This window comes from Euprymna scolopes, chromosome 42 (genome assembly GCF_053919585.1).
Source record: "Euprymna scolopes isolate OS-2025 chromosome 42, ASM5391958v1, whole genome shotgun sequence".
NCBI lineage: Eukaryota > Metazoa > Mollusca > Cephalopoda > Sepiida > Sepiolidae > Euprymna > Euprymna scolopes.
The window spans coordinates 52,004,026-52,020,018 of NC_136523.1; the positions used below are offsets into that span (position 1 = coordinate 52,004,026).

At 38.6% G+C, this 15,993-nt stretch overlaps 1 pseudogene; it reads left to right on the forward strand.

Moving 5' to 3' along the window:
- The first annotated feature begins 564 nt into the window (after nt 1–564).
- On the forward strand, nt 565–742 carry LOC145267347 (U2 spliceosomal RNA; annotated as a pseudogene).
- The last annotated feature ends 15,251 nt before the right edge of the window (nt 743–15,993 follow it).

The window sequence follows — 15,993 nt, forward strand, 5'->3', positions numbered from 1 at the left end:
GTTGGTTTCGGTCAGCTAGTTACTAGTAACCAACTCATGACTGTGTAGCAATATACTACAATGTTATATATATATATATATATATATATATACACTGCTAATCCAAAATTTAAGAACAATTAAACATCTTTAAACAGAAACCTTTTCAGTCGCGTGCAAGCGACTCTATAAGTCACTCCATGAATCGGTCTGTCTGTAACAATTTTGTGCTTGGCCTTTTTAGTAAAGATTAAAGGTATGTTGTTAATAGATTTTTAAGCTTGTCTTGGCATTTTGACCGAGATAAAAGTGTAGTATCTGTTGCTCACATAAATAATCGGCCTTGTGCCTAATTTCCTCGGTGGGGAGCAAATAAATACCCTGTTCCGACAGATACTGCAAGCAAAGACCATATGTGGGGGCGACCCCACATATAAGACCTTGGTCAATGTAGGGGCAACCCTTCATACCAATTGTCATTATCCAGCTCCCCTACTCCCTGGAGAGTTGGTCCCCATTTCCCCTTCACTCCTCACATTAAAAATCGGCCTCGTGCGTAATTTGTCAGTAGGGGAGCAAATAAATACCCTTTTCTTGGCCTTTTGGCCAAGATCAAAGTGTAGTATCTGCTCCGGCAGATACTGCAAACAAAGACCATATGTGGGCGTAGCCTCACATATAAGACCTTGGTCAATGTAGGGGCAACCCTTCATACCAATTGTCACTATTCAGCTCCCCTACTCCCCGTGGAGTTGGACCCCATTGGCCCTTCACTTCTCACATTAAAAATCGGCCTTGTGCCTAATTTGCTCGGTGGGGGAGCAAATAAATACAGATTTTCTTGGCCTTTTGGCCAAGATCAAAGTGTAATATCTGTTCCGCCAGATACTGCAAGCAAAGACCATATGTGGGCGTAGCCTCACATATAAGACCTTGGTCAATGTAGGGGCAACCCTTCATACCAATTGTCACTATCCAACTCCCCTACTCCCCGGAGAGTTGGTCCCCATTTCCCCTTCACTCCTCACAGCCAGGAGGATGCAAAAAGACTGGCCAGGATCGAATACAGAAGCAGGAACATTCGGCTCCAGCCAGTATTCATCGGCGCGAGGAACACCACTGTCTCAGTACTGAAGGTCCCGTGCTATATGACCGGAAAACAATCGAGGCCATACTGAGTCAGTACGGTGAGGTGGAGGCAGTCGCCCCAGCCCGCGGTCAACGCAACCTTTTGACCGGGGATTACAAAGTTGTGATGGTCCTGGACAAGGACAATGTCGACAACGTTCCAACCATGCTTAAGTTTGGAAAGTAAACCATGACGCTGATCGTGGAGGAAAGAAAACCTCACTGCTGGCACTGCCAGCTGAGGGAACACATGGCCAAAGACTGTCCTAAAAGGCAACCAGCCAACCCCCAGGGAAAAGTTCCCACCCAAACACCCGCCAAAACCCCAGCAGAGGTACAAGCCGCAGCCACAGTCACAACCCCAGCTGCAGGCAATTTCGACCCGACAGTAGAAGCGGGTTGGGCAACGGTCACAAGGAAGGGCAGACCCAGCAAAAACCTGCCCAAATCAATAACGACCAAAACCCAACCTGAAATCACCCCGATGAACACTCAGGCGCCCTCTTCCTAAAACAAGAGGAAGCTCCAAGACTGAGGAAGATATCGCGTCGAAGGGTCTAGAGACAGCCACAGACACAGAAGAGACAACAACTGCAGAGAAAGACGAAAAGGAGGAAGAAAAGCAGGAGATCCAAGGTACACACCAACACCCGCAAAGACAATATCCAACCAGCCGAGGCTGACCCCCCCAAATCCCTCTCCCCCAAACAGCCACAGCAATTTCCCCCTACCTCCCCGAACCCCCAAGAACACTACCACGCAATCCATCCCAATAAATGTCGAGTAACGACCCCAAAAACACACGTCCCCCGCCACAAAACAACCCAACACCCGACACCCCCTTCCTACTCCCCCTGCACCCACTCCCCCTCCAGTAAAGGAAAAACCCACCCCACCCATCCGCACGGAGTGGACAAAGAGACCCCTCTTCCTTCCAGGAGGAAATATATGTGATACGGGCCCTCTGCAGCCAACAGAACTGAAAGTCCAGCAGAAGGTCCGTTATAACCAGCTAAAGAACTTTCTGTACGTCGGTGGCGATAATATCACCGACCCAACCAAGTTCAAGGATGCTTCCTTTGTTGACCAAGGACTGAGGACCTCTGGGCGTGGATAGATGCCGCGAAGGATGCAATCCCAGGCCAGCAGTTGGTGGACACGGTGCATTCTTCGTTAAGCAATTTAGTTTTTAAATGTGAGGGCAGAGTCCCTGCATATATTCACCCCTCCTTCTACAAGGCTTTAAAATTAATTTTTTCCCCTGGACGTGGGAGGCGTGGCCAAAAATGGAGTACCCTCTGTAGACTTAGTGACAGGAAGCCTTGGCAGGCCTGCCACGTCCTCAACCCCGGGGACTCCAGGCCCGTGTGTGACACTGAATAAGATAGGTGACCATGGCTATAAACTTGGCTACTTATAATGTGAGGGGGCTCAGATGTCGACACAAGGCCGCGCGCGTGCTGAGAGATCTTGTGTCCCTCAAGATAGATATTGACGCTATACAGGAGACCCATTTTGTTTGTGACGGGGATTGTCAGGTGCTGGTGAAAGATTACGATGTTTACTCAGCATATGGCAATACCTATAGTCCTTGCTAGTAAATCGCACCCTATCAGCGTCGGTGAATGTTGTTCACGCGGACGAGGACAGACGGGCGATTGTCATCGATGTTGCTGTTAATAGCAGTGTGTTTCGGATAGCTGCAGTATATGCGCCTAATTCCGCTGTGGAGAGAGCTTCCTTCTTTCGACAGGTGGAGGGTTTTATAGATGATCCGGAGAGGGTAGTCTTAATGGGTTATTGGAATGCCATCCTTGATCCCAAGGTAGATAAGTCGGGGGGACTAGCGCGTCGGTGTAGTGTGTCAGCAGTGTGTCTTACTTGATGGCTTCATGCGACCTGGTCGACAGATTTCGCATGGATCATCCGGGGCGGGAGATGTGGACGTGACATCCTTATGTTCCTTCCCATTCAACTACTTACTTGAATTGGATGTTAGTCAGAAGAGGCAATGTAGAATTCATATCTTGCCCCACGTTCCATTTTTAGGACACTCGGACCATAAACTTGTTATGGCTTGTTTGAACTTGAGCTCTAGGCCTAAACTGCCCCGATACTGGAAGTTCAACAGCACCTTGTTGGAGCTGGAGGACTACCGGCTGACGGTTACAGAGTTAATCCAGCGGGCATTAGTGGGGACGGTTACTGGGAGTAAGTGGTGGGTTTGTCTCAAAGCTAAGATTAGCCGCTTCTCGGCCCAGTACAGCCAACGCCTCGCGCAAGATAAGGCTAAGGTCAAGAAGTGTATAGAGAATAGGCTGATCCGATCGGTGCAGGGGGGCCCTAGAGATAACGCTAGCTAAACAAGACCTCAACCGCTTGGCTAGCGAGCGGTGGGAGGGCCAGATAGTTAGGGCTAGGTTAATGAAAGTCTCGAACGAGGCTGTTAACGTAGACGCTGTTGAGTGTAAGGCTGCTCTAAGGCGCAGCTCGGATGGGTACATTCGAAAAGTAATCGACCTGGCAGGGCACACCCTTGTATCGAAGCGGGAGATTTGCGAGGAGTTTCGGAAGCATCTATCGGAGACCTTCACCCAACTACCCAGACTTAGGGTCGAAGAGTTTGGCAGCTATTTGGCCGACTCGCCCCAACTCATGGCGGCTCCAGCGGCTAGCTGTGATGGTCTTATCACGGAACATGAGATCATTACTGCGTTGAAGCAAGTCGGCTGCAACAAGTCCCCGTGCTTGATGGTCTACCCTACGAATTCTACTTGAGGCTGTCGTCCATGTTGGTCCCTATTCTGAAAGATATGTTCAACCATTGGTTTGTTCAGGGTTCCATCCCTGGGCAGGTGACCAAGGGAGTGATAACATTGCTGAAGATAGGTCAAAGGCATGGATGGGAGGAAGATTTAGACCATTTCAGTCCCTTGACTCTGCTAAACACTGAGTTAAAGATTTTGGCCAAGGTTCTTACAAATCGGTTACAGGTTGTCATCACTGACTTCAGCTGTGAAGGGGAGATCGATTCAGGACAATCTTCATCTGATACTCACGATAATAGAGGGGACAGAAGACGACGCCGAGGCCGCGCTGATCAGTTTGGATCAGTCCAAGGCTTTCTATAGGGTCGACCATCGGTTTCTGGGATCTGTGCTGGAGGCCGCCACTTTTAATCCGGACTTCCGCAAGTGGATCTTTGCACTGTATGACAGGCCGACGGTAGTGGTGCAGATCAACGGTAAGCTGTCGAAGTCATTCGCCGTCTCCCGGTCGGTGTGACATGGTTGTCTACTGTCGCCTCTCTTGTACGTCCTGGCGTTGAAACCCCTCCTTCGCAAGTTAAGGGACGAGACGACTACACCAGTCCTGCGCGGGATAGCTCTCCCAGGGGTTCCGCGTTCACCAATTACGTTATCGTGTTCGTGTCTTTCCCCACGGACATTCAAGCGGTCACTGAGGCGCTTTCTCGATACGAAGAAGTTACGGGGGGGGGGCGTCTTCAATCGCAGTAAGTCAGTGGGTCTGCGGTTGGATGCCTGGACCGGAGTAAATTCGCTTCCGGTCATCTTCAGTTGGACCGACGACCCGGTCCGGATCCTCGGTGTATGGTTCGGACCGGGTCTCTAGCTGGAGAAAAACTGGTCGGAAGTGGAGACCAAGGTCAAAACCTCTGTTAGGACTTGGATTTGAAGGAAATTGTCCTTGAAGGCTCGGGCGGAGGCATGTGCTACATACGTCTTTCCGCTCATCCTTTACTGTCTGTCTGTACTTCCCCTCCCTGCAGAAAAACGAATCAGCTTACAGGAGCACCTCGACTCACTCTTGTGGAACAAGAGTAAGCATTATGTTTGCATAGAGGTTCGAAATCCGAGCGAAGAAGGTTTGGGACTGCCCGATCTCCTGCGCCACAAGCATACAGAGAGGTTGGCCTTCTTGAACCGTTCACTGTACGTAGACGTTCCATGGGTCACTGCAGTTGGAAGCTCGTTTTCCAATCTCTCATCTGACCCATCGGTCGAAACTCGGTGGAGATCGGGGGGGGGAACAAAAATTCTAAGCTGAATGCCGGTCCGCGCTTAGAGCGTTGCCAGAGACCAGTGTCCTCGAACTGTCTAGGAACAGGCTTTATCGGGAGCCAGTGGGGCGTAGCAAAAAAGGAACCGCTAGTTAAGCGGATAGGAATGTCGTTAAAAGAGGTCCTCTCCCAGTGGAGTTGGGCGCCGGGACGGGACTTTCTTACCAACTTCTTAATTTTAGATGAATTTGTCCGCGTTCGAAAAATACACCCAGATTTTATGCTACTTTTTAAGTATCATATTGTTAATTAGTTAATTAATATATATATATTAACTAATTATTAATATTTATTATTATTAATATTAATTAATTCTTAATTGTTAATTAATATTCCGTTCTTTTTGAAGATGCAATGTGTTTTTGTGTCCGATTCCAGTGGCATACAATTACATATTCACATACGCACACTAGCGCGCGCACGCAGAAACACACACATACACACACACCCACACACACACATGCACACATATATATATATATATATATATATATATATATATATATATATATATATATATATATATATATGGCTACTTCATTTAATCACATAAATAATTATACGAAAGTATAAATTTATGCGTAAACTTAAAGTATTTATTCAACAGTGTTCGATACGTAGGTAGAGTTACGTAGTAAATTGTCATATATATTTTATAACTTACTATATATATATATATATATATATATATATATATATATATGTATATATATAAAGGCATAAATATATATATATATAAGCACGTATATATATTGTCAACAGTATATATATATATATACCAGCAAAAGTTCCCGTCGTTGAATGGGTTCAAAAACAGCCTACAGATAATGGACTCTGATTTATGAAAGTATGATAGGTTACGAGAAGAAAGGGTTGTAAAAAGATGGCTTCGAATTTGAGGGTATCAAAACCAAAGCAAAATATGATGAAAGTAAAAATAAAATAGATAAACCCCATAATTTATTATACCGTACCTGTTCACACTGAAATACTTATTACAATATTCTGTGGATCTATATTAAAAAAAAACCTTGTTAAATTTTGTGACATATTTCCATTCTATGGAGGTCAAGCACGAACAAACACCCCATAATTTTATCATACAATATTTCTTCAAACTGAAACATAATTATCAAAGTATACTTACGCAGATAGATATGAAAAGTCTTTATTAAAGTTTGTGCCTATTTCTATTATATGGAGGCCAGGCGCGAACGCAGACCCCACAGTTTTATTATACCATCCCTATTTAAGTTGAAACATAATTATAAAAGTATACTTATGCACATCTATATCAAAAACACTTGTAAACATTTTTTTTTTAATTTTTAAATTTTTTATTTCCATACTTTGTGGACAAGGCGCGTACGCAGACTTCACAATTTTAATGAATCATCATTATGCCAGATCAAACATACTCATTCCTATGTCTCGATAATATTCTATCATTATATGTAATCAGTTTTCTATAATAGTCAACCATATAGGAACCTATTCGTGACCAGACACACACACAGATGTTCAGTTTTATATATATATATATATATATATATATATATATATATATATATATATATATATATATATATAGTGTTATAATGGAATAATTCCATGAGAGCTCAATGTGGTAAACAGAGCAATAACATAAAAATATAACACGGAAATTACATAATTGTCGATGCAATAATTTATTTCAACCTTATGGTATTTTCAAGCATCTAAACTAGACAATTACATTTTTGATACTCGTATAAAAAATGTAATTGTCTAGTTTAGATGCTTGAAAATACCATAAGGTTGAAATAGATTATTGCGTCGACAATTATGTAATTTCCGTGTTTTTTATATATATATATATATATATATATATATATATATATATATATATATATATATATATATATATTAGACATTAAGAAGAGATTATAGATATATAGATATATATACACATACCCGTTCACATACACCTTTCGCTACAAAAATAAAAAAAAATATAAGAAATATAAGAATTTAAAAAATCGAGGCATAGTCAATAGATTGCGCCGTGACCCATATGGTTAGGTCGTCAGCATTGCACATTTCATGAGTGCGACGACCTCGGTTCGCGCCTATGTCGGAGCACGTCACTGATGAGATGCAGTACATCGAAACCCACTTTGGGTCTGGCGTTGTCCGTTGTCGATGCAGTTGCTCGATTCTATCTAGTTCTGGGTTCTATCTTTGTCGTGATAGGTGTATGTGAACGGGTATATATATATATATATATATATATATATATATATATATATATATATATATATATATGCATTTGTGTGTGAGAAAATTGCGTGCTAATAATATAATCTCCGAGGGGCAAACTCGAAGAAAGGGGCGCTCCTTGTCTTATGTGCGTGCTCGATGAGTTTATGTAACTTCTGTCCATTTATTTTCCTTCGGGATTTGGCAATAAAATCAACCAACAGATATTTGTAAACGGAATCATCGCAAAACACTAATCCCCAAAGACAATATTTTCACGAATAATTATTCGAGGCTTTCACAGAATAAATATATTCGCCCTCGATACTTTTATTGTTTTTTTTTGTTTTGCTTTTGTTTTTTTTGTTGCTTGGTTGTTATTTCGTTTTGTGATAAGTCGCCATATTGGATTTGCTTTTCGGGAATGAGCTGGGTTTTTTTTGTGCTTTTATGGCTATTTTGTCGTCAATCAAGAAAATAAACGCTATGAAATGAGAACTGGAGAAAGAGAGAAGGAAAATAAACTATCCATTAAAAAAAAGACGAGCGATTCTATTTATTTTCCCAGCATCGTTCGATTACTGGACATTTTATTTTGATGGTAGGCGATTTGTTTTAGGCTTATTTGCGTATTTCGTTTGTTGGTTATTACGGGTTGATAATTGGAAACGAGTAGGAATATAAACGAGGGGATGAACGTATTAAGAACGAATGAAAAGGCATAAATAAATAATAACTATTATTACTACTACTAAAACTGTAAATAACGTAGACGAAAGAAACAAAACACTAGATCATATAAACTCTACTCTATAATAAACAGCAATATGTATTTATAACATACTAACAGAAACTGTGTTCCGGCGATGCCCGGGGGAATACACACATACTTTAATTATAAAAAAATGATGTATTATCACTTCGAACAAAAATGAAGCTGAGGATATTTTATTTTTTTTACATTCCAACGAATACATTTCTGATAGTGGATAACTTTTTTGAACGTTTTGTCTAAATAAAGATAAAATTTTCATCACTTAAATAAAAAGACTGGGCAAAATAATTCGTTTGGTTGGTTAGTTAATTGGTCGGTTGTTTTATGGCATATGAACCCTTTTCAGGTTATTTAATGCCGAATCCAGTTATTTTGTAGAGCATTTTAATAGAATATTAGGTACCTCCAAGGTGATGTGTAAAACGTCAATAGTACGCATTTTAATAGTGACGTCATCATTTCGTGGATTTGTGTTAATAAGCGTTCGTGTTATAATTATTAATGGAGTTATGTTTTTTTTTTTGCTATGGATAAAAAATATCATAAAACTTACCTTTTGTAAAACAAATACATTTTTATTAACAAACTACACAGACGAGAGAAAATAAAATAAAATTGATTTTAACATCTTTTGTTGACACATGCATTTAAAAAATAATGTTCTTTACAAGCCTCCGTACATTTTTGAAAAAAAACGCCAAACATAAGAACCACCCTCTATCAATTTAAATAATAAAATCCAAACGAATTTTTTTAAGGTTCATTTTGGATTTACAAATTCTTTTATATGAATATATTTTTTATTATTGGAAACCTGTTATTAAAAAAATCCATTTAAACTTTATATCGCGTAATATCTGAATTTTATATCATTTAAAGCTTTTTAAAAATAATTATTTTTTAGAATTGTTTCTTTGGTTTATAATTAGAGTAATTATATTACCGAGAAAAAAATTATCCAGAAAGTGTTTTTTTTTTTAAACATAATATTGAATTCATGTCCAATTTTATTTACAACACTGAGGTCAGGATATATATATATATATATATATATATATATATATATATATATATATATATATATATATATATATATATAATTATTTGATCTTTTCAGCTATTAAAAATGTTGACACTTTTATCAACCCACATTTATTTTGCTTAGTTTTCGGACCATGCAATACAGGGGGGGGGAGTAGAACACCTAAAATATATTTCCGCTAATATATTTATCGAAACCTACTTTTAATATATAAGTTTATGCAATAATGATTGAATATCGAAAACTTCAGAAAAATATGATTATTATTTGATTTTTACTAAATTTTTAAAACATGGGTGTATGAACGGCTTAAAAAATGTAACTATATAGGAACGTCGTTTTAAAGCGTCGATAATGTAAACACGATTATAAGCTTCATATTGATTACATTTAAAATAATTCTAGTCTATTATATATTTGATCAGAAATTCTTTTAGCATTACTGAAAATAATAAGTCTCATTATTTGCAGATATTTCTTGTGGAGAAGTTGTTATTGTTTATTTAATGTCAATATGTTTAACGTTGTATACGAGCCTAAGCGCAATTCTGCAGAAAATGGAGAGCCCGTCCTTCCCTAAATGTTCAAATACATTAATAGACGTTAGCCGTTGAATAAATGTACAGGCACATAGTGAATGAGTGAGAAATAGGTTATTTAGTCTGTTAAATTACGGCTATTTCCTACATCATTGTACTAATGCAACGTATATAAAATAATGGCGTTTATTTTTCAATATATTCTTTTTAAGTTAACCTTTCAGATTTAATTACAAACAAATCTAAAAGAAATTTCCGTAATTTTAACAGTAAATTTGCGCCTTAAGACGGTGTGGACAAATAGTAAATTGAAACATTGTTCGACAGTTCTTCTTATTTATTTCCTTTAATTCGATAGCACATATACGTGTGGAACTGAATTCAAGATCGATAATCAATCAATGATCATTTGTATTGGCCAAATTAGTGATTATAGTAATTCATGAATCTTGTAATGGAATCTTTGCAAAGCAGGACTTTTATAAGAACTGGGATACAAAAATGTGGGTTAGGGTTAGGGTTAGGGTTAGGGTTAGGGTTCATCATCGCATTTTCATTATTTTGTATGCTGTAAAAAATAAAAAAAATATTAGCAGTTTATTTGAAGTTTTGTCTATTAAATAGTAAAAAGGTTAGGATGATAATATTAAATTAAATTACAATTACATCGTGTTACATATAGGGGGGGTTAAACTGTGGCGCGCGGTGGAGGTACCTATAGAATATATGTTTTTTTTTTCAAGTCGGTTTCTATTTAACCCATAGTTGGGACCCTAACAGGTACTACCACTCCGGGTCAGAGTGGACCTGGGAGCAATGGCAATTAAAGGGTGGCTCCACACTCCCCAAAGCCCGCAATCGGGGGCCTCACCATCGGATATAGTTTAAGGTTATATCTAAGACCAGCAAAATAATTTAAATTTAGCATCAATTAATTGATGTTTTAAACTTATAAACATTGAAAAATTACAAAAATATTGGTTTCATGTTTTTAGCGATATACGAATCTGTTTAGCCCAGGAATCTTTGGAGAGCTTTAGAAGAAGAATATATTGGTGCAAGACACTTTCCATCCCCTCCTCCAACACTGATCATACATCGATAATTCCATTGCACTATATTATATATTCTGATTAATAAGATTCTTTTGTTTATTCACGATTACACGTGAATAAAAATTAATAAATCCCCCTTTTCCGTCAATGTACACAGAACTAAGCCGAACTCCCATGCATAATATGACCTTCCTAGAACTGCCCGCGTGTGAAACAGATTGCCAAGTGTCTGACTCCTGACTGGCTATCACATTGCTGCTTTCAAATTCAATGTAAAGAAATTCTTGCAGAGCCTTCGTTTAGCTTTTATATTTATGCATTTATACGTTTGGAAAAATAATGGTGTTAACTGGAAGTATATAACTAATGGATTTGTAGCAGCGAAGATTACCCTCTAGTATCCAAAATCAAAGTGGGTGAACTCATGTTTGCGCACTTGATTCGTGCAATCCTAAATTAATCAAAGCAGTGATTTAATTTTGGACCAATCAGAGAACTTTAAGAAATTATCTGTAATAGTATTTCTGGGAGCAACAGGTTTTTGTTTTTGTTTTTCGTAAGCCATGTTTGCTTTTAATAAACAGTTTGGATCAAATAAATAACAGTTTAAATACACGTCTTCAATCAATCACAATAATCCTTAATTCACGTATCATACACTGCCACTCTACTCACACTAACAAAGTACGGTACACACGCTGACTACTTGAATCTCTTAGTGTCGTCTGCTCATACAAAAGAACTCATTTATTGAAATATTCTTAACTATCTTACTAATACAAAATCAATGAACAATAACTCTTATAAACAACTTTCAATGAATTATAATTTATTTGATTGAGCGGAGAATCTTTGATCACATTTTCAGTACCCCTTTTCAACAGACGGCTCTTATTTAATCGATTCAAACTTCTCCGATGTTTCAACAAATGAATTTACCTCTTGTTTTTACAAGAATTCTAAAAACATTCGCGAACATTCTATGTTTTTCCTATTGCTGTAAATTTCAATTTTAAACACATATAAAATACTAACGGGGGTACCCGGTGTTGCCCGGGTGTTTACAGGTGTGTGCGGTTTTGGGTAAATCAAAACAAAAGAATAATAAAAAATCATTGCCCGAGCATTTGTGTCAGGGGGAGGGTTTAAAAAAGTTTTGGTAGATAAGTAGGAAGGATCGCACCCGGAGCATGTTTGAATTTATTTATGTATCAAGAATTGGCAGGTGCCCGTACTTAATGAGGTCAATTTTCACTGCGGGGCAGATTTTTATTTACCGCTGGCCATTTTTTTTTGTTTCCTCAAGATGTTCGGGGAGAAAGCTTTCCATAAAAGGAGATTGTCCAAATTGAATAGCAATTGTCTGATATAGGGGGAAACTCCAGTTTGATCAAAGCTGATTACTTTTGGAGGTTACCGGCGATCGCGTCGGGAACGATGGCGCAAGCTTCGAATTAGTTTCGCTTTTTTTATACGAAAAAGCCGAATCCACACGCGGCGATCCAAAACTGTGGAATATTTAGCTTTACAAAGTCGGACAAATTAAATAGAAAGGTGACCCACGTTCTTAACTCGTAGATATTATCCTTTAGACGGCATATGAAAAGTTTTAAGAAGGCGTGAGCCGACCGATCGCTTCCCGGAATAAAAGCCTTTTGCGGACATACACAAAAAGCGGACATACATACATACATACACATTTTCGCTTATATATATATATATATATATATATATATATATATATATATATATAGGTTACTTTCGTGAATGTATGTCATCTAAATTCATTATTTTGATTTATTTATCATATAACATGCCCCTCTTATACTCACATTTAAATATAAACATAAAAATATATTTTTCACTGAAAATATTTCTCTGAATTTGGTTCATCCGAAAAATACTTTCTTCCATTACAAAACAATTTAAGTAAAATCCTGAAGATTTATGAAAACATTTTCAACACTTTTTGTTTTTTTCTGAAAATTAAGGTCGACTATGCATAGTGACCGAATGCATCCGTTCGCATGTAAGAGTGTATGTATATTATCTTACGAAGTTGAACACCTATTTCTTCAACAGCTGCAGGTAACACTTAGGTAATGTATAACATTAGTTAGCCTCATTCTAAGATTCTGTAGGGTTACCATTCAGAAGGAACTTGAAAGGAAGTTATTTTCTTTACTCGCCATCACTCCAAACGAGTCATATCACCACTTAGACGTAAGCGCCTACTAATTGGTACCATGCCTAAAAAAGATCAACAAGATGTTGCTTTATGTTGCATTTTAACTTCCGCATTTCAGTACAGTAATGGAAGCAGGTGGCAATAAAAATAGATTCCATGAACAAAGCTTCTTTCTTAGAACTGCATGCTTGTAGAACTCTGTTCCGTCTGCCTGCTTCCCACCTGATTACAACTTGGATGTCTTCAAGTCCAACGTAAACAAATTCCTGATGAACCGCCCCCTTAAGTAGACACTTTATTAAATATCCACACTAACGTACTGTAGTTACAATAACCCTCATCCCTTAGTGGCTTCCGGGCCTTGATAAGTGGTGTCCACCTTGTAAAAAAAAAGAAAGGGTACTCCAAAGTCCAACTGTTCCAGAGAAGAAGTTATAAGAGTAGAAAGCTTTCTGGCATTTAGAGACCTTAATACTGAAGGGATGTGAACGTTCGTCTAAGCGGGCTTGTCAACAAGGATATGTGCGTCGAGATACTAGTGTAACGAATTCATCAGATCACGTTTCATTAAAACACGTGCAAGACAGGCACAAGGATGGAACATTGCAGCAATGGGACAGGGGTCTGAGCCTAGTTGAAAAACAGCACCGGAAGAAGGCGACAAGTTATCCATCTAGTGATGGTGTCATAAACAAAACGACGGCTATCCATTTCAATTTTCATGAGCCAGCAGGAAAGTAGCATGGCTCAGAATACTGTCATAAGAATGTTCATGTAAGTATATAATATCTGCCTAACCGGGGATAGCGAAACATAATACCATAACAGAGATAAAACGATTCCATTCTCGAGATATTTTTCTGTTAAGATCAAATTTTATTCTTATTATACTAGACGATCAGCTTAAATCTTCTGTCGGGCTGACGTATTTGTTCTCAGTACTACTAGAGGATCCACCATTCCAGACTGAAACCATCCTTATAGTTAAACATCTTTAAAAAAACCTACAAAGTTACGCAAACATAGCTGCTCAGACATTTTTATGGTGTTATACAGCTCTTGCGAAACGCAGTAGTCCAAGTAATGAAGTACCAGAAACTTACTGTAAGATGCCTTCCTGAACCTGCATGTCAAGCATATATTTGCCGCAGCGGATGGTGACATCTGAAAAGTGGGCGACATAAAGTTGCCTATAGTGGATAACCTAAAACACTCCGTATCTGGAGCTTGCTCAATTCTAACGAGCAAAATGTATACTCGTATTAGAGTCCTGCCAACGACGGTACGCTTGCTATCCATCCCCATTACACTGCCTATGGAACACCTTTCAGCGAAATACTTTCTCTAATCATGGTACACAGTTTTTGTTTTGAATGCATTTTTTTGTTTTCTAAAAAATAATTGAAATACACAAATTGTTTTCCATCATCTTTTTTATCCATTACATCTAGTATTCATTTTTCTCATAGTTTTCAAGAGAAGAATGATTATATCGATGCAAAATTAAATTTGTTTGTCATCAAATTCTATGAAAACGCTCCCCGTCATTCATGTTATCCTCCGCACCAAAAGACGCCCATCGCTTCATTCTTACTATCATCAATGCGCATGCCCGGAATGATTTCTATATATTCATTTCCAAAATAAGAGCGGCAAATCAAAAACAAAATGGCGTCCCTTAAAGGTGTAATCGGGAAATAAAAGAACAAAATGGGAAAATAGAATTCATTTTTTAAAAGGATTTTTAAAATTTTGTTATTCCGATTTAATGTATATAAGCATATCATTTAAATACGGTAGTATTTGAATTTATTGTTAAGTGGCAGTTTTAGGATTTAAAACCTTGGCAACAGACTTGATGTACGTGTTCCATTCCTGATCTGAAATGGAACACGTACATCAAGTCTGTTGCCAAGGTCGCTGGACAGATGGTGGGATCCTTCTACCGCTTCAGAAGATATCTCACTACTAATGCAATTCTCTATCTATATAAAAGCCAAGTACGTCCAAGGATGGAATACTGCTGTCATAACTGGGCAGGAGCTGCTAAAAACAGCCTATCCTGCCTTGACAGAGTACAAAATAGACTTCGTGGCTTAGTGGGGATGCCCTTTTCTCTACCCTGCAACCTCTCTCCCACAGAAGAGACGTTGTGAGCCTATCCTTGTTTTATCGTTATTTCCATGACAGGTGCTCGTCTGAACTCCAATCTCTGGTCCCCCCTCGCCAATCCTTCACGATAAACACCCGTCTAGCTGAATCCACTGTGAAAAATTTCCCCCACTCTTTATCTGTGCCTAAATCAAAACGGAGATTCCATGAACAAAGCTTCTTTCTTAGAACTGCACGCCTGTGGAACTCTGCTCCGTCTGCCTGCTTCCCACCGGACTACAACTTGGATGTCTTCAAGTCCAACGTTAACAAATTCCTAATGAACCGCCCTCTTAAGTAAACACTTCATTAAATCTCCACACTAACGTACTTTACTTGCAATAACCCTTATCCCTGAGTGGCTTCCGGGCCTTGATAAGTGGTGACCACCGTGTAAAAAAAAAACTGCTTTAAAGCTTCAGCGCACCCCTCACTCATTTTTCAGCGAACTTTAAAACAGTTATTACTGTTTATTGATCAAATTCTCAGCTATATTGTAAAAAAAAGATTTCAAATTTTCTTCAATGAAACAAAAGTGATCATGAATTTATTGGTGTCCAAAATCGTAAAATACGTGAGGAGGTGAGCTAGTTTTTTTATGACTGGTTTCCATAGCAATCACGTCGCGTCAGCGACTACTGTTGTTCCAAATTACTATCATGGCTAAAAGAGAAGTAACAAGTGAAACAGGGAAAACGAAAGAATGAAAGGGAAATACTTGAAGGGGGTTATAGAAAGCAGACAAGTGCCGTAGATTGTTATTACATATGTGCATTTTATGTTTATGGAGGTAAAATATAAGACTGGAATTAAACGA